Genomic DNA, 21,964 nt, shown 5'->3' with positions numbered 1-21,964 from the left:
AAGAGTATTCATAAATAATTTAGATATAATAAACATGAAGCCATAAACTTTCAAACCAATAATCTTCCGAACCCACAAATTTCATAAACTTTCGAACCGCTAAACTTTCGAAATCGCGAAAACTTTATAATTTCTAAACCCGTAAACTTCGAAACACATAAACCTCCGAACTCATAACTTTGAAACTTGCAAAATTTTGAACCTTTAAACCGATAAATAAAAAACTAAAACTGAAAAATATATATAAAAAATATTTTTTTCCGGGGGGAGGGAGGGGGGGGGGGGGGACAGAAAAACGAAAAAGAAACAAATTTGAAATTACAAAAAAAAAGTAATTTTTTTTGTGCGAGGTGTGTGTGTGTGTGTTGGGGGGGGGGGGGGGGATGGTGCAGAAACACGAAAAAACAGAAATTTAAAATTGCAAAAAGAAAAAGGTAATAAAAATTAAATTTTGAAAAGAAAAAAAGCTTTTTTGGAGAGAAGGGATAGGGTGGGTTGGTGAAGATGAGGAAGGTTGAGAAGGAGTTTTGGAAAATATTTTCCATTCTTTTGATAAGGAATACATTTTTTCATATGGAAAATATTTTCCAAAACATTTAAGCAAATCAAACATGGAAAAATTAAAAAATATTTTCCGAAAAATATTTTTCTTCGTACCAATCACACCAGAGTGTGATAATATTCACACCTTTTACCTCTATAATCGAAAGAGAAAGAGAAGGAGACAAATTAAGGACTATTATCAAGATGGGGTATTATTATTTTTAGCTCGCGTCAGAAACTATTTACATTTGATAGCTAAAAGAGTGTATAAAATTTGTATAGTTTTTGTATATAACATACAAAATGCATATATATACAAAAAATTATACATATTTTATACATTTTTTGGCTATTATTTTTCCAACTGTTATACAGTGTCATTTTTCCTATTAAGTTCCCATAAGACTTAACTTCATGTACACAAATTATATGATAAATATATATATAAATAAATAAATAAGTTCATGGATATGAAACTCTACCAATTATTTTTATGTGAGATAGATAAGTCCTATTCCTTCATAATGCTAAGAAAAAGAATTTATGTTACAAATTCGAAATCAACATTTGACTTAGGAAATATAGCTTGAATGTGATGGTTGTTTTCTTGTTACCTAAGAATCTAATTTCAACTCATGTCTTGTCATAATATTCATTTATTCACCTAATGAAATAATTCGAAGTCCTTCAGCCCCAGGTATTGTCCAAGCAAAATAAAATAAAGAAAAAGCAAAAGCAAAAGCAAAAGCAAAAGCAAAAGTTGATATCTGAACAATTTATTTTTATGTTTGGTATTACGGAAGTCACTTCCAAGAAAAAATTCTTTATGAGAAAGTTATCTCTAACATTTATTTTCCAGAAAATATTTTTCATCAAAAGAGAAAAATGATTTCCCTCACTTATGACCTATGGGCAAACGTCAATTTTCTTAGAATATTAATTTTAAATTTTATATTACTTGCTCCAACTAATATTTAGATTTTATCAATTATCTTAGTTCTTAAAGAATTATTTTACTTTATTATTATTATTATTATTATTATTATTATTATTATTATTATTATTATTATTATTATTATATGTTTTAAGGTACTTAAATTGTTATACTATCAATATTCTTATCAAATTATTTCTTTCCACGTATAACAAGTTTATTATATAATCTCAATTCACGCATAAAACAACCTCAACCAAATCTCAGAAATTTAGGATAAAAATTGAAAAATAAAATAAGCATTTGTGACAGATACCTAATTATTATTATTATTATTATTATTATTATTATTATTATTATTATTATTATTATTATTATTATTATTATTATTATTATTACTGTTCTTTTCTCATAACCTAATCTTGAAACATTATATTTAAGATGGAGCTTAATTTAGATAGATTAGGGGCATCTGTCCCTAAATGACAGATACCAAATTATTATTATTATATTCTTTTACTCATATTAAATTGGTACAATTTCCGTATTTAGGTGTCTTTTGGCCACCAAAACTGTACTGTCTTGAGTTCTTAAACCCTTATATCCTTTGGAATCAATAGATTTCTCTAATTTTATTTTTCATGAAAATGTCAGTTTTGTTATGGGAAATTACCAGTTATGCCAGCTCATAAGTAAGTTAGTACAAAATTAGTTAATTAATAAAATATCATCAATATTAGCCAATTAGCTATTTGTAGTAAAAAAAATATCAAATTTTTTGCTGAATGGATGTTGTTGGAATAGACTGAATACATCTTAAGGAGCTTAAATCTCAGTTTTGGGATTGTTTGGTAGCGTTTTAAGGTAATTTGAATAGAAAATTCAAAGTAGAAGATGAACATGGAAAAAAATGATATGTGTATCACACTCTGTCTCATTTGTGTATCACATATATATCATATTTGTATCAAACATGTATCACATATATATTCATATATACTCATGTGTGAGATGCATGTGTGATACATGTATCGCAAAAAAAAAAATTTGAACTTGATTTTAACAACGAATTTTGATACCAAATGAGTCCAAATTACCTCCATAATCTTCCTCAATTTTTTATATCTTAACTCATCTACATGTTTCAAATTTCAACCGTACCCATTGAAAAAAGTCCCATTTTGCTTAGATTTTGAAAACTTTTGTGTGTGTGTATATATATATATATATTGTATTTCATCATCTTGTTTGCTACCTCATCCATGAAATTTCCTTTTCGTCTTGCATTTAATGTTGCTTATCACGCTTAAAAATATGGAAGGAGATCTTTGCGTGTGATTCTTGGAGAGAAAGAATCCTTATTTATTTGGGTTTTCAATTTTTGTATGTGCTTGATTAGTTTTAATAATTCTATGATTAATAACTAGAGGTTGGTAAGTTATGACTAATTTGAGATATTTCCGAAAGATTCACTATTATTATTTGTTACGATGAACGTCATTTTTTGTGAAAATTGCACGGGGCGCCCTATTCGGTCGACTTATTTAACCTATACCCATATTTTTAAAATTATTTAACCTATACCCTGATTTTTACAACTTCAGGCGCCTCCTTTTTCCTGCTACTTGTGCGCTCCTTTCTTTTCCTCTTCCGCAAATGAAACTCAAGTTTTGCCTAGCTGACCAAGGCGACGATTTTCGGGGGATTTGCAGAAAGTTAACTATTAGTACCAAGTTACCACAATTGAAAACTACTCCATGACTATCCTACCTCACCCCAAAATAAGATATGCGCACAGATGGATTCTGAATACTATCACATGGCTACCTAATTAAGCAGTAAAGAAACTAATTATAGAACGAAACTTCAGCTAAAATATGCTGAAGTTGAGCAAATGTAGAACAAAACTTCAGCTAGTAGAATGCTTAAGTTCAGTAATTACAAACAAAAACTTCAGCCAACACTAAGTTTACGCGAAAAACTTCAGCTAAAACATGTTAAGTTCAACTAGAGAACAAAATTTCAGCAAGTAGAATGCTTAAGTTCAGCAATTACAAACAAAAACTTCAGCCAACACTAAGTTTCCTCGAAAAACTTCAGCTAAAATATGCTGAAGTTCAGCAAATAGAGAACAAAACTTCAGCTAGTAGAATGCTTAAGTTCAGCAATTACAAATAACTTCAGGCCCGTCTACTAGAATGCTAAAGTTTGCGTGATTGCCTTTGCTACTTCAGACCCGTATGCCTAAAGTTTATGCGAAAAGTGGGTATGCTTGCAATTTTTTTTGCAAAACAAGTATAAGTTAAAACGTGACCCAAAAAGCGGGTATAGAAGCAAATCTCCCTCATTTTTTGCATGGAGAACTTCTATTACTTACTGTGAAAGTTAACCTCGTAACTATCTTAACTTTTAATTCATAATATCATATTACTTAATTCAACTAACTTATATAATTAATCTCCAATATTCAAAAATTTAATTGAAACGTACTCGATTTACTAATATTTTTTTTAATAAGTTTCACTCCTCCTTTTCCCCTTCTATTCTGAATTCTTGATCAATGAATGTCACGATCCTAAACCCAAATCCGGTCGTGATGGCACCTCTCGTGAAGACAAGGTCAGCCGACACACACCCAATTCATTTTTAAGCAATTAAGATAATACAAATTAAGTCTTTCATGATAATAATCCCAAAATAATGGTGAATAATACAATTTACGGAATAGACATAGCCCGACATCGGGGTGTCACCAGTCGTGAGCATCGACTAACCGATTTAAAACAGGAAGAGTCTACATAGTCTATTACAGAATTAAAACAAGAGAAAATAAGATAGATGGAGAAGCACTGGGCTGCGAACGCCGAGCAGCTACCTAGTGAATCTCTGAATCCGCTTGAGCTGGAAGAATCAACACTCGCTAGCGGGACCTTAAGCGCCTGAATCTACACACAGGGTGCAGGGAATAAAGTGAGTACTTCAATTTAGTGAGTAATAATAATAAATAAAGACTGAGCGATAAGAAATCACGTAAAAACATAACAACATGCTATACAGAGGAAGAGTAAAACCAGTAAGTGCAGTAAAACAGTGAAATCTATTAAAAACATCTTAGCTCAGTTTAAGCTTCATGAAAATACCATTTTTAACAGTTAAACAAGTAAATGACAAGCAGCTAGAAAAGATAAACACATAAAAACTGCCCCTCGGGCACAATACCAACAGAATCAACCCCTCAGGCCATAACATGGAACAACACCAGCCCATCGGGATATATCTCAGATCACAATCGGTACCCGCGCTCACTGAGGGTGTACAGACTCCGGGAGGGGCCCCTTACGGCCCAAACGCAATATCAAGCTATCTCGTGATATAATCAGTAGGCTCTCGACCTCATATCAACAAGCCACCTCGTGGCGTACAATCTCAGACACTCAGCCTCATAATCATAAATAAGTGTATCCTCACAACACAGGCCCTCGACCTTACTCAATCAGAATCTCATAAACCACTCGGGCAACAAAAAACATGATGCTCAGCTCAAACTATCATTTAGAATATCATTTAATGTGTTAAAACAGAGTAAACATGGCTAAGTTATGAAAACAATAGAATATAGCATGACTGAGTACAAGTATAAAGTCAAAACAGTGAGGAAATATCAGTAAAAATCCCCTAAGGGTCCAAATAGTTGGCACAAGGCCCAAATATGGCATTCAACCCAAAACATGATGATAGCAAATAGTTTTCAGTCAAATACGCGGTAAAATAGTCATTCGGGATGGACTAAGTCACAATCCCCAATGGTGCACGACCCCACGCTCGTCATCTAGCGTGTGCGTCACCTCAATATAGCACAACGATGTGAAATCAGGGGTTTTATACCCTCAGGACAACATTTATAATACTTACTCACCTCTATCCGGTCCAATCTCTAGCCCGTGATGTTTTTGTCTCTCGAATCGACCTCAGGATTCTCCAAATCTAATCAAAATCATCAAAACATGCTAAGGGAACAAAGCCCACTAGAAAGAAATCAAACTACAATACAAATTCCGAAATTGACCAAACCTGACCCCTGAGCCCATGTCTCGGATTTCGATAAAAATTACATCAATAGACTCTTTATCACTCCCCGAGTTCATTCATATCAAAAGCATCAAAATCCAACCACAAACGACCCCTAAAATCCCAAATTCTAGGTCTCCAATTACAAGCCCTAGTTCTTCAATATTAGGCTTAAATTCCATGATTAATTAGGTATAATTCACATTAGAATCAAGTATTAAGTCCATAAATCTTACCTCCAAGTGTTCCCCCTTGAATCCCTCTGCAATCCTCTTCAAAAATCTTCAAAATCGCCAAAAAATGGTGAAAGTTAGCCCCAAAATCACGGACAATGACTATTTAAACATTCTGCCCAGGCTTTCAAAACCTTCTTCGTGAAAGCGGTCAAAGCCTCGCGTTCCGTAGCACAAACTAACGTTGACCACATTTGCCTCCTTCACGAACGCGTCTGACCTCTCGCGAACGCGATGCTTCCTGACTCCAACCTTCGCGAACGCGGCTCTCCTTCTCGCGAACGGGTAGCTCAATGGCCCAGCCCTTCGCGAATGCGGGACCTCCCTCATGAACGTGAAGGCCAAATTTTCAGCCTCACCTGCTAACCCTTCACAAACGCGAGGGCCTACTCGCGAACGTGAAGGCCAATTATCTGCAACATACACAACAGTTTTTCTACAATCTTTCACAACATGAAATAGTCCGTTTGACCACCCGAAACTCACCCGAGGCCCCTGGGACCTCAACCAAACATGACAACATATCCCATAACATCATTCAAACTTGTTCCAACCTTCGGAACGCTCAAAACAACATCAAAACACCAAATTCGCATCGGATTCAAGCCTAAGAATTCCAAAATCTTTGAAATTCCGCTTTCGATCAAAAAGTCTACCAAACCACGTCCGAATAACCTAAAATTTTGCACGCACATCCAAAATAACCCCACAGACCTACTGCAACTTTCGGACTTCCATTCCGACCCCGATATCAAAATCTCACCTATCAACCGGAAAACGCTAAAATTCCAATTTCACCAATCCAGGCCTAAATCTACTCCGGACCTCCAAAACACATTACGATCACGCTCCTAAGTCCCAAATCACCTCTCGAAGCTATCCGAACCATCAGAACTCACATCCGAGCCCTTTAACATATAAGTCAACATCCGGTTGACTTTTCCAACTTAAGCTTCGTCAAAAGAGACTAAGTGTATCAAACCTTACCAAAACCTCTCCGAACCAGAGCCAACCAACCCGATCATACATAAAACCGATAAAAAAAGCAATAAGAAGCAAAAATAGGGGAAACAGAGCAGTAACTCATGAAACGACCGACCAGGTCGTTACATCCTCCCCTCTTAAACAAACGTTCGTACTTGAACAAGTCAAGAAACATACCTGAAGCCTCAAACAGGTGAGGATATCTGCTCTGCATCTCCCGCTCTATCTCCTAGGTAGCCTCCTCCATGGGCTGACCTCTCCACTGCACCTTTACTGAAGCTATATCCTTTGATCTCAACTTTCGAACCTAACACCCCAAAATAGCTATTGGCTCCACATCATAAGTCAAATCATCATCTAACTGAACCGTGCTGAAATCCAAAACATGAGACGGATCCCCAATATACTTCTGGAGCATGGAAACATGAAATACCGGATGCACACTCGACAAGTTGGGTGGCAAAGAAAGCTCATAAGCCACCTCCCCAATCCTCTGAAGCACCTCAAAAGGCCCAATGAACCGATGACTCAATTTACCCTTCTTCCCAAACCTCATAACACCCTTCATGGGCGAAACCTTTAACAAAACCTTCTCACCAACCATGTAGGACACATCCCGAACCTTCCTATCAGCATAACTCTTTTGTCTCGATTGCGCTGTACGAAGCCTCTCCTGAATTACGTTTACCTTTTCTAAAGCATCCTATACCAAGCCTGTCCCCAATCGCCTAGCCTCACCCGTCTCAAACCAACCAACTGGAGATATACACCGCCTCCCATACAAAGCCTCATATGAAGCCATCTGAATACTCGATTGGTAGCTGTTATTATAAGCAAACTCTGCGAATGGTAGAAACTGATCCTATGACCCTCCGAAATCAATGACACAAGCACGCAATATGTCCTCCAATATCTGAATAGTGCGCTCAGACTATCCGTACATCTGAGGGTGAAAAGCTGTGCTCAACTCAACCTGAATACCCAACTCTCGCTGCATAGACCTCTAAAACTACGAAGTAAACTGAGTGCCCCTATCTGAAATGATGGAAACTGGGACACCATGCAAACGAACAATCTCCCGGATATAGATCTCTGTCAACCGCTCTGAAGAATAGGTAGTACACACAAGAATGAAGTGCGCGGACTTGGTCAACCGATCCACAATCACCCAAATAGCATCGAACTTCTTCAAAGTTCGTGGGAGCCCAACTACAAAGTCCATGGTGGTCCGCTCCCACTTCCACTCTGGAATATCCATCTGCTGAAGCAAGCCACCCGGTCTCTGATGCTCATATTTCACCGGCTGACAGTTGAGACACTGAGCTATAAATCCCACAATGTCCTTCTTCATTCTCCTCCACCAATAATGTTGTCTCAGATCCTGATCCATTTTCGCGGCGCCCGGATGAATGGAATACCGCGAACTATGGGCCTCCTCCAGAATCAACTCTCGAAGCCCATCTACATTGGGCACACATATCCGGCCTTACATCCTCAACTCCTCATCATCACCAATAGTCACATCTCTGGCATCATCATGCTGAACTCTCTCCTTAAGGACAAGCAAATGAGGATCATCATACTGGCGCTCTCAGATGCGATCATATAAGGAAAACCGAGAAATCACGCAAGCTAATACCCGACTGGGCTCCAAAATATCTAACCTCACGAACCGATTGGCCAAGGCCTGAACATCAACTGCAAGAGGTCTCTCCCCAACTGGAATATATGCTAAACTCCCCATACTCATTGCCTTTAGGCTCAAAGTATCGGCCACCACATTGGCCTTCCCTGGATGGTACAATATAGTGATATCATATCCTTTAGAAACTCCAACCATCTCCGATGCCTCAAATTGAGATCCTTCTACTTGAACAAGTGTTGGAGGCTACGATGATCTGTAAACACCTCACAAGACACACCATACAAGTAATGCCTCCAAATCTTCAACGCGTGAATAATGGAAGCCAACTCCAAATCATAAACGGGGTAGTTCTTCTCATGGGGCTTCAATTGACGAGAAGCATAAACAATAACTCTACCCTCCTACATCAATATACACCCAATACTAACTCTCGAAGCATCACAATACACGGTATATGAATCTGAAGCTGATGGCAAAACTAATACTGAAGCTGTGGTCAAGGCTGTCTTGAGCTTTTGAAAGCTCTCCTCACACTCATTCGACCATACAAATGTAGCACCCTTCTGAGTCAACTTGGTCAAGGGCGATGCGATAGATGAAAATCCCTGAACAAACCAGCGGCAGTAACCCGCCAAACCAAGAAAGCTGTGAATCTCTGTGGCTGATGACGGTTTGGTCAAACTCTAAACCGCCTCTATCTTCTTCAGATCAACCTGAATACCTTTGCTGGACACCACATGGACCAAGAAAGCCACTAAACTGAGCCAAAACTCACACTTGGAGAACTTTGCATAAAGTTTATCCTCCCTCAATCTCTGCAACACAACTCTCAAATGCTCCGCGTGCTCCTCCTAACTACACAAATACACCAGAATATCATCAATGAAAACTATGACAAACGAGTCGAGATAAGGCCGGAACACGCTGTTCATCAAATGCATGAATGTTGCTGGGGTATTGGTCAGCCCAAAAGACATCACCAAGAACTCATAATGACCATATCGGGTCTTGAAAGATGTCTTAAGAATATCCGAGTCCCTGATCTTCAAGTGGTGATAACCTGAACGGAGATCAATCTTGGAGAACACTCTCGCTCCTGAAGCTGGTCGAATAAATCATCAATGCGAGGCAAATGATACTTGTTCTTAATTGTTACTTTGTTCAACTGCCTATAATCAATGCACATCCTCATAGTGTCATCCTTCTTCTTCACAAATAGAACCGGCGCACCCCAAGGTGACACACTAGGCCGAATGAACCACTTATCAAGGAGTTCCTGAAGCTGCTCCTTTAACTCCTTCAACTCCGCTAGTGCCATACGATATGATAGAATAGAAATGGGTTGAGTGCTCGGCACTAGGTCAATACCAAAATCAATATCCCTGTCCGGTGGCATGCACGATAGGTCTGCAGGAAACACATCGGGAAACTCCCTCACAACTAGAACAGAATCAATACTGGGAGTCTCTGCACCGACATCCCTCACAAAGGCTAGATACGAAAGAAAACCCTTCCCAACCATATGATGGGCCTTCAAGAATGAGATTACCCTACTGGGAACTTAATTAGTCAAACCTCGTCACTCAATCCGTGGCACACTCGATATAGCCAATGTCACTATCTTAGCATGACAGTCCAGAATAGCACGACACGGAGATAGCCAATCCATGCCCAAAATAACATCGAAGTCTACCATACACAATAACAACAGATCCACTCGGGTCTCCAGATCTCCAATAGTCACAACACCCGACTGGTACACACGGTCTACAATAAAAATATCTCCCACCAGAGTAGAAACATGAACAGGTGAAACAAGAGACTGGGGCGTATCCAAATAATGAGAAAAGTATGATGACACATAAGAAAAGGTGGAACCAGAATCAAATAATATAGAAGCATATCTGTGGCAGACTGAGACAATACCTATAATAATAACATCGGAAACAATAACATAGGGTCTAGCTAGAAGTGCATAGAAACGGGCCTGACCACCACCTGATCGACCTCCCCCTCTAGGGAGATCCCTAGATGACTGACCTCCACCCTTAGCTGGGTGGGTGGGAGGTGGTAAAGTAACTGGTGCTGAAGTCGATGGCTGACTCCTCTGCTGAGATGAACCCGCAGGATGACGAGGACACTTCCTCCACATATGACCCATCTTCTCCACACTCATAGCAACTTCTGGGTGCTGGAGACGGGGACTAAAGGGAACCCCTAGCACTAGAATGACTAGCAGATGCACATGGCATAGAAGAGCCTTAAACTGATGAAGCACAGGACGAATTCTGAGCTTGAAGGGCACTAAGTGATGACTGGCCCTGATGAGAACCGTGAGAACCATGACTCGATGACGTCCCACGATAACCTGGCCGAGCTGGCTGAGCATGCCTGAATGGACGACCTCTGCCGTGCTGAAACTAACCTCTCGAAGGAGCACTACCATAACTACCAAATCCTCGAGGCCTCTTGGCCTCCCTCTCATCTCGCTCCTAGCAATGAACTGACTCAATCTCACAAGCAATGTCAACAACCTTCTGAAAATTAGCACCAGACACCCTCTCCCTAGTCATGAGAATACGAAGCTGATAAGTGAGGCCATCCACAAACCTCCTAATCTCTCTCTATCTATCGGAACCAACCAAATAGCATGACGAGCTAACTCAGAGAGCCTCATCTCATATTGCGTCACAGTAATCTCTCCCTGATGCAACCACTCAAACTGCCTGCGCAGCTCCTCTCTGCAAAACTGCAACACATATTTCTCCAGAAAGAGAACGGAGAACTACTGCTAGGTAAGGGGTGCTGCACCAACAGGCCTACGCCTCTCATAAGCCTCCCACCAAGTGAAGGCAACTCCAGAAAACTAAAAAGTAGTGAAAGCGACCCCGCTGGTCTCCAGAATATACATTGTGCGAAGAATCCTCTGACATTTGTCCAAGAAACCCTAGGCATCCTCGCCTTCTGCACTACTAAAAGTCGGAGGCTGAAGTCTACCAACTCTCCAACCTACGCTGCTCGTCCTCTAGCATGGCAGGAGCTACATAGTCCTGAGCAGCTGCAACTGGTTGGCTTAGATTTGCCCCCGGTGTCTAAAGTCCCTGCACGACCTGCTCAGGTGTGCAAGTGGCGGGAGTTTGAGTGCCTCCCCCAACCTGAGAAGTAGCTGCGCCTGTAGTAACTGAAACCGCCTGAGCTAGGCCAGTGCATACTGATAGAATTTGAGCCAAGGCGTCCTGAAGACCCGGAATCATAATGGGCACAACTGGTGCTTGAGCTGGTGCTGCTGGAGCATCCACAACTGGGACCTGATCCTGAACTGGGGCGGCTGGTGGATATGCAGGTGCTGCCCTAGCCGCTGTGCGGGCCACACCCCTGCCCCTACTGCGACCACGACCATATCCTCGGCCTCTAGTGGCCACAGCTGGTGGTACTGGTGGTCGTCCATCCTGACCGGTAGCGCGCGTCCTCATCATCTGTGAGAGAATAGAATAACAGAAGTTTAGCACTCGGATCAGCAGATTCGCACGACAAAAATTTCAAGAATATAAAGTTTTTCCTAAAGGTTCTGCAGCCTCTCGAGGATAAATATAGACGTCTCCGTACTGATCCGTGAGACTCTACTAAACCTGCTCATGATTCGTGAGACCTATGTAACCTAGGCTCTGATACCAACTTGTCACGACCCTAAACCCAGACCCGGTCGTGATGGCACCTCTCATGAAGACAAGGTCAGCCGACACACACCCAATTCATTCTTAAGCAATTAATATAATACAAATTAAGTCTTTAACATGATAATAATTCCAAAATAACGGTGAATAATACAATTTGCGGAATAGACATAGCCCGACATCGGGGTGTCACCAGTCATGAGAATCAACTAACTGATTAAAAACAGGAAGAGTCTACATAGTCTATTACAGAACTAAAATAAGAGAAAATAAGATAGAGGGAGAAGCACTGGGCTGTGAACGTCGAGCAGCTACCTAGTGAATCTCTGAATCCGCCTGAGCTGGAAGAACCAACACTCGCTAGCGGGACCTGAAGCGCCTGAATCTGCACACAGGGTACAAGGAGTAAAGTGAGTACTCCAACTTAGTGAGTAATAATAATAAATGAAGACTGAGCGATAAGAAATCACGTAAAAACATAACAACATGCTATACAGAGGCAGAGTAAAACCAGTAAGTGCAGTAAAACAGTGAAATCTCTTAAAAACATCTTAGCTCAGTTTAAGCTTCATGAAAATACCATTTTTAACAGTTAAATAAGTAAATGACAGACAGCTAGAAAAGATAAACACATAAAAATCGCCCCTCGGGTACAATACCAACAGAATCAGCCCCTCGGGCCACAACATGGAACAACACCAGCCCCTCGGGCTATATCTCAGATCACAATGGGTACTCGCGCTCACTGGGGGTGTACAGACTCCGGGAGGGGCCCCTTACGGACCAAGCGCAATATCAAGCCATCTCGTGGAATAATGAGTAGGCTCTCGGCCACATATCAACAAGCCACCTCGTGGCGTACAATCTCAGACCCTCGTCCTCATAATCATAAATTAGTGTATCCTCACAATACACGCCCTCGGCCTTACTCAGTCGGAATTTCATAAGCCACTCGGGCAATAGTAAAACATGATGCTCAACACAAACTATCATTTAGAATATCATTTAATGTGTTAAAATAGAGTAAACTTGGCTGAGTTATGAAAACAGTAGAATATAGCATGACTGAATACAAGTATAAAGTCAAAACAGTGAAAAAATATCAGTAAAAATCCCTTAAAGTCCAAATAGTTGGCAGGAAGCCCAAATATGGCATTCATCCCAAAACATGATGATAGCAAACAGTTTTCAGTTAAATACGCGGTAAAACAGTCATTCGGGATGGACTAAGTCACAATCCCCAATGATGCACGACCCCACGCTCGTCATCTAGCATGTGCGTTACCTCAATATAGCACAACGATGTGAAATCCGGTCCAATCTGTAGCTTGCGATGCCTTTGCCTCTCGAATCGGCCTCCGGATGCTCCAAATATAACCAAAATCAGTGCAAAACCATCAAAATATGCTAAGGGAACAAAGCCCACTCGAAAGAAATTAAATTACAACACAAATCCCGAAATTGGCCAAACCTGACCCCCGGGCCCATGTCTTGGATTCCGATAAAAATTACATCAATAGACTCCTTATCACTCCCCGAGTTCATTCATATCAAAAGCATCAAAATCCAACCACAAACGACCCCTCAAATTCCAAATTCTAGGTCTCCAATTACAAGCTCTAGCTCTTCAATATTAGGCTTAAATTACATGATTAATTAGGTAGAATTCACATTAGAATCGAGTATTAAGTCCATAAATCTTACCTTCAAGTGTTTCCCCTTGAATCCCTGTTCAATCCTCTTCAAAAAGCTTCAAAATCACCCAAAAATGGTGAAAGTTATCCTCAAAATCGCGGACAGTGACTATTTAAACATTCTACCCAGGCATTCAAAACCATCTTTGTGAACGCGGTCAAAGCCTCGTGTTTGTGAAGCACAAACTGATGTTGACCACATTTGCCTCCTTCACGAACGTGTCTGACCTCTCGCGAACTTGATGTTTCCTGACTCCAACCTTCGCGAACGCGACTCCCCTTATCGCAAACGCGTAGCTCAATGGCCCAGCCCTTCGCGAACGTGGGACCTGCCAAATCTTTAGCCTCACCTGCTAACCCTTCGCGAACGCGAAGGCCAATTGTCTACAACATACACATAAGTTTTTCTGCAATCTTTCACAACATGAAATAGTCCGTTTGACCACCCGAAACTCACTCGAGGCCCCCGGGACCTCAACCAAGCATGCCAACATATCTCATAACATCATTCAAACTTGTTCCAATCTTCAGAACGCTCAAAACAACATCAAAACACCAAATTTGCATCGGATTCAAGCCTAAGAATTCCAAAATCTTCTAAATTCCGCTTTAGATCAAAAAGTCTATCAAACCACGTTCGAATGACCTAAAATTTTGCACATACATCCCAAATGACCCCACGGACCTACTGCAACTTCCGAAATTCCATTCTGACCCCTATATCAAAATCTCACCTATCAACCAGAAAATGCCAAAATTCCAATTTCGCCAATTCAAGCCTAAATCTACTCCGAACCTCCAAAACACATTCTGATCACGCTCATAAGTCCCAAATCACCTCCCGAAGCTATCCGAACCATCGGAACTCACATCCGAGCCCTTTAATATATAATTCAACATCTGGTTAACTTTTCCAACTTAAGCTTCCTCAAAAGAGACTAAGTGTCTCAAACCTTACCAAAACCTCTCAGAACCCGAGCCAACTAACCCGATCACACATAGAACTGATAAACAAAGCAATAAGAAGCAGAAATGGGGAAAACGGAGTGGTAACTCATGAAACGACCGGCTGGGTCGTTACAATGAAATATGTCTCACAATATGACCTATCGAGGAAATCCAGATAACAATAATTCCTTTGACATTTATAATATGTTCATATTACTACCGACCTTAAATTTGTGTAGATTGATAATACTAAAAAAATTACACTAATAGGTTATTGTCACGACCCAAAACTCCCATCTTTGGGACCATGATGTCGCCTAACATTTTACTTGCTAGGCAAGCAAACGTTAGAATAATATTAACCATTTTAAACAATTTTGACTTAATTAATAACAACTAAACAATATGGAAATAAAATCTGAAATAAAGTGATTAATCCATAATAATAGCGATGTCTAAAAATCATGCCAGAACTGGTGTCACAAGTGCACGAGCTACTAGAATAATACAAATAAAGGTCTGAATGAAAATAAAGCTGGTTGAAAAAAAATACACAACTATGATAAAGTGGAAGGGGACTTCAGAACTGCGAACGCCATGCAGCTATACCTCAAGTCTCCTCTGAATAGCTGAATCCGAGCAAGTCTATGTGCGCTGCTAGGACCAACTCCAGTTCTGCACAATAAAGTATAGTGTGTAGTATCAGTACAATTGACTCCATGTACTGGTAAGTGTCGAGCCTAACCTTGACGAAGTAGTGACGAGGCTAAGGCGGGTCACTTACAATAACCTGCACGCGATAATAATAATAATAATAACAATAATAGGAAAACTGGAATAGAATTTAAACAGATGCACCATTTCAGCAGTAGAGGCCAAATCGACAGTCATAACCATTTATCATTTCAAACATATTCCGTTGCGGCGTGCAACCCGATCCCATAATATAATCAAATTAAATTCTGTTGCGGCGTGCAACCCGATCCCATAATATAATCATATTAAATTCTGTTGCGGCGTGCAACCCGCTCCCATAATATATTCATTTTTATTTCCGTCGCGGCGTGCAACCTGCTCCCCAAACAATATAAATTACAATTCTTCCAAATGAAATTGCTCCAATAAATACAACAATTAATACGAATTCATAAGACAACAAAACACACAATAATTATGATTCATTTAGAAAACAAATAATGACAAGTAGAAACTATTTGTGGAAACTAAGGAGGAAATAGGCAATTTAATTTTTAATGTGCTAAATGTCAAGTAGCAATTAAGTTACATAAATCACATAAGCATGTAGCAATTATAGCATAAATTCAATTCATAATATTGAGCAAGGATACCTTGATCCAATAATAACAAGTAACATAGTAAAGGAAAATGTACGGCATCACCCTTCGTGCTTTTACTCTCAACCTCACCATATAATTAATAAGAAATAGCACGCCATCACCCTTCGTGCTTTACACTCTTCCTCACATAATAATGAATATAAAATGACACGACATCACCATTTGTGCATTAACTCTCATAATATGACACGACATCACCTTTCTTGCTTTAACTCTCACAATATGGCACGACATCACCCTTCATGCATTAACACTCACTCACCAAAATATTGCACGGCATCCCCATTCGTGCTTTAACACTCTGTCTCACCCAAATAATGAGCAATATCAATAGAGAAATAGAAATATCAACACGTCTTACCTCAATATATGATTTTACAATATCAAGCTCAACTTTGAATTCAATACTCAGTTATCACCAAATTATCCGTAAACATGATAAAAGCGATCAAAGTAACAATACTAGTCTAAATATAAATAACAAAGAAAATAATAATTACAAAATATCAAGTAACAATTAATTCATGATTTAAAATAATTTATGATTTTCAGAAAAATTATGCAAACAATTAATTTGACGACGTATAAGCACTCATCACCTTGCCTATACGCTGTACACATGAAATTCACATAATAGGTTAATTCAAGGGTTCTATTCCCTCAAGTCAAGGTTAACCACGACACTTACCTTGCTTTGCAATTTCAATCAATTACTCGATCACGACCTTTCCTTTTGAATTAGTCTCCAAACCAATTAAATCTATCAAATTATTGGCCGACAATTCAATTGGAGCTTTAGAAATTGTTCATAATTCGAAGAGACTTAATTTAAGTCACTTTCGGAAAAGTCAACAAAAAGCCAATGTGGGACCAACTTTTCGGAACCCGATGAAAAATTATGAATTCGAACACCCGTTTCAATACAAGTTCAACCATATAACAATTATCGAATTCCGGCATCGGATCGCCCTTTGGATCTTAAAATTATAGTTTATGAAGTTTCTACAATTTTTCTCAAATTTCCATCTCAAAATACTAATTGAATGATGAAAATAATGATATATTCATGTATGTTAACCAAATCTTTGTTAGAATTACTTACCCCGATGAATTTCTTGAAAAACTCACGAAAAATCGTCTCAAACTGAGCTCTCAAAGTCTAAAAATAAAATAATAACCTAAATCTCGGATTTATAGGACACCATTGATTTTCCTTGACCGCAGACGCCAAATTTCTCCGCAGTCCACGCTTGTCAGCTTGCGCGGCTGCATAAAAATGGCGCGGTCAGCGCTATTTGAGGCCCTTCACTGCCAGACTTCAGCATTTTGACCATAACTCTCTTTAAAGATGTCCAAATTCCTTTTATAATATATTTCTGAAAACTAGATTCAAAAAGCTACAACCTTCGTTTTTGAATCATCTCAAAATTCCTTGTAGATCAAAAGATATAAGTTTCCGAAGAACCTGCGGATTCTCATTTTCGCGGCCGCGAACATAATTACGATGTCAGCGAAAATTCTGGTGCTGTCAGCGAGCTTCTGGCCGCGGACGCAAAGTTTTGCCGCTGTTCGCGCCTGTTCCCGCGCTACAGCGCTCCAAAATGCGCGGTCCGCGCCCCCCACGATCCGGAACAACTCCAAAGTGTTCAAATGTCCAAACTCGCTTTAAATTCACCCCGAAACCCGATTCACTTGAGATCCCTTTCAAATATACCAACAAGTCCCGTAACATAATTTAGACTTACACGGATTTTCAAATCACGTCACACAACATCGAAATTATAATCCGCACCTCAATTCGGACTTATGAGTTTCAAACTTCTCAATTTACAAAACTTGTGCCGAAACATACCAATTGAATTCAGAATGACTTCAAATTTGGCACACAAGTCATAATTGACATAACAGAGCTATTCTAAATTTTCGGAATCTCAATTCGAGTCTGATATCAATAAAGTCAAATCCGTGATCAAACTTTGGAAACTTTTAGCCTTTAGATTTCTAGTTTTCGTTAAATGGCTATAACTTGAGCTAGGGACCTCCAAATTCGATTCCGGGCATATGCTCAAGTCCCAAATCACGATACGGACCTACTTGAACTATCAAAATACTGATCCGGATTCGTTTGCTCAAAATATTGACCGAAGTCAACTCACTTGAGTTTTAAAGTTCTAATTCACATTTTAATATGTTTTTCACATAAAAACTTTTCGGAAAATTATACGGACTGCGCACCCAAGTCGAGGAATGATTAATAGAGCTTTTCAAGATCTTAAAATACGGAGATAATTATTTAATTTAAAAATATGTAAAAAATATATGTAGCAGGTAACATCCTTAAAAAAATACCTAATTCTTTCCTTCTATTTTAGTACCTCCTTATTAAGACCGTCAAAAACAATGATTGTTAGAACATCTCAAATTTGTGATCCTTATTTTACCTTTAATTGTTACTCTATTTATTAATTAGTACTTATATGGTAAACAACAGAAAATGAGATTATTTTGCTTTATCCTATCTTAGTTACTGAATCACAATTGCTGATAAAGTTCAAGATTAGTTTAGGTTAAAAATCACTTTGTTCTACTCAGTTTTCAAGTTTTATTTACTTGTTCTTTTCAAAAGATTTGATGAGCTTATGTAGAAGTCTACGTAAAAATTAAGGTCTTTCGCTTAAATATGTATAAAATTAAGCCAGAATAATCTAATAGAAATTCGTCCTTGCATCATTTTGTCACGACCCGGATTTTCCCGTCCTCGGGAGTCGTGGTAACGCCTACTCATGGAAGCTAGGCAAACCGAATATTTCAAATTCATCTCCCTTTTTATTAAGCATATTAAACAATGTAAGATACTAAGCGATTAAACAACGGAATAAGATTAAATAATCGGAAATGCAAAAGCCGAAACTTAATATTCCAACCAAACACTGCTACATAATTTGAAGTACAAAACTACCCAGAATTTGGCGTCACAAGTCACAGACTGTCTAAGAATACTACAAAAAAGGTCTGAATGAAATACATAAGTCTGTCTCTGAATAAATAAAACAGAAAGAGAAAAGATAGGAGGAGACGCCAAGGCCCACGGACGTCTGCAGGACTAGCTGGATCGCCTGTGTGGACTGAAGACAGCACCCTCACTGTGGTCCAAACGCTCCGGTATTAGTATCTGCACACAGTGCAGAGTGTAGTATCAGCACAACCGACCCCATGTGCTGGTAAGTGCCTAGCCTAACCTCGGCGAAGTAGTGACGAGGCTAGAACCAAACTACCAAATAAACTTGTGCAGTTAAATCATATACAACGGAAATAGAAACAGATAATTACAACTAAAGTTGGGCGGGGGAAACATGCTGCGTGGAGTAACAGATAACAACAATACAACAGTAGAGAAATATAAGGAATGTCATAAATCAAGTACCAGCAAAGATAAGGAAATAAGAAGAACAGATACACATGTAATACCGTTGCAGGCGTGCAACCCACTCCCATTTCATATATTACCGTTGCAGGTGTGCAACCAGCTCCCATTTCACATATCACCGTTGCAGGCGTGCAACCCGCTCCTATTTCACATATTACCGTTACAGGCGTGCAACCCGCTCCCATTTCACATATTACCGTTGCAGGCATGCAACCCGCTCCCATTTCACATATTACCGTTGCAGGCGTGCAACACGCTCCCATTTCATTTATCAGCACCAATTATAAAAAAAATCTCGGCAAGGGAATAATAGCAATATAACAACATCCCGACAAGGGAACAATAATATTACAACAACATCCCGGCAAGAGAACAATAATATCACAACACATATCCCGTTTAGGGAACAAAATATGACAATAACATCTCGGCAAGGGAACAATAATGATAATCCTCATATGAAGCACAATAAACCACAACGGAGTCATAACAATTACCATACAAGACTCACGGGCATGCTTGACACCGACGTATAGATACTCGTCACCATGCCTATACGCCGTACTCCACAGTTAACACGTAGCAAATAAGACACGACTCCTAATCCCTCAAGCTAAGGTTAGACCAAACACCTACCTCGATGCCACGAACACAATTCAAGTCTCAATTATCGCTTTAGCTCTTGATTCCACCACCAATTCGCTCGTATCTAGCCACAAGTTACTTAATTACGTCAATAATGCTAAATGAATCAATTCTAATGCATGAAAATAAGTTTTCCAAAGTTTTACCCAAAAAGTCAAAAATCGCCCCCGGGCCCACATGGTCAAAACCCAAGATTCAAACCAAAACCCGACTATGCATTCCCCCACGAACCCAAATATATAATTCGTTTTGAAATCGGACCTCAAATCGAAGTTCAAATCCTCAATTTTTGAAAAATCTAGGTTCTACCCAAAACACCCAATTTCTCCCATGAAAATCATTGATTTTGAGTTGAAATCATGTGAAAAGATGTTAAAGATTAAAGAAAACTAGTTAGAAATGACTTACAATTGATTTGGAGAAGAAGTTTTCTTTGGAAAATCGCCCAAGAGAGTTTATGTTTTGAGAAGATGTGAAAAATAATTGAAAATGCATCTAAGTGTAAATTTACAGGTTGCAGGTATCGCAATTGCGACCAGGGTTCGCAATTGTGAACCCAGACTCTGTTGTTATCGCAATTGCGAAGCGACCTTCGCATTTGCGAAGTCACTTTTGCGAACATTCTGTCGCATTTGCAACGACTGGCCAAAATGGGGAACAACGCATTTGCGATGGAAAACTCGCATTTGCGAGGGAAGGCTGGCCTGGGCTAGTTCGCATTTGCGACTCAGCCCTCGCATTTGTGAACTCGCATTTGTGAGCCAGGTTTGCAAATCCTGCAAGCCTGCAATAGAACAGCTGAAACCTGCATTTTTTTCCCAAGTCCAATTCTACTCCGTGGCCTATCCAAAACTCACCCAAGCCCTCGGGGCTCCAAACCAAACATGCACACCAATCTAAAAATATAATACGAACTTGTTCGTCTATTTAAATCTCTCAAATAACATCAACAACTATGAATTTAGCATCAAAATCATGATATTTTCTTAAGAACATCAAATTTTCTAATTTTCTCAAATAAGGTCCGATTCTTATCATTTCAAGTCCGTTTCTTTCCAAATTCACAGGTTTGACTCAAATCATATATAAGACCTGTAACGGGTTCCGAAACCAAAATACGGGCCCGATACCAATGGTTTCCTACATAAATTCTCATCTTTACTTCATAATTAATTCAGCAAAATAATTTCTTTCAAAAATTCATTTCTCGGGCTTGGGACCTCGGAATTCGATTCCGGGCAGACGCCCAAGTCTCATATTTTTCTACGAACCCTCCGGGATCGTCAAATCACGGGTCCGGATATGTTTACCCAAAATATTGGCCGAAGTCAGCTTAAATTTATTTTAAATTCAAAATTTATTATTTTCACATATTTTCATGCGCCTGGACTGTGCACGCAAATTGAGGTGATGCAGAAAGAGGTTTTTAAGGCCTCAAAACTTGTTGGTCCCTCAACTTTATGATATTTCCTCCAGACACTTGTAGTTATTGTAATACACTACTTTAAATTCTTCCAACTCAAACGTATTGTCTCTCAATCGTGCTGATATCAGAGTTAACATTATGGGTGTTTAACGGGTAACCGGGCTGGTCCGGGCCTCCATTTTTTGGACCTGTATGAGCTACGATCCATACCGGTTCCGGGTTAGTTCTTAACGGGTTTAACGGGTTCGGGTTCATCCGGGTAAAAACTGAACCGTACGGGTTACGAGTTGAGAGGGCCGGGCCGGGTTTAGTGTATTTTTTTTTTGGAATTTTGTATAAATATTGTAATAAGTGCAATAAGTGCATTACAAAGTACTAACACAAA

This window comes from Nicotiana tabacum, chromosome 6, assembly GCF_000715075.1.
Source record: "Nicotiana tabacum cultivar K326 chromosome 6, ASM71507v2, whole genome shotgun sequence".
NCBI classification, from domain to species: Eukaryota; Viridiplantae; Streptophyta; class Magnoliopsida; order Solanales; family Solanaceae; genus Nicotiana; species Nicotiana tabacum.
The sequence above is the reverse complement of the archived record's forward strand: the minus strand, read 5'-3'. Positions refer to the sequence as shown.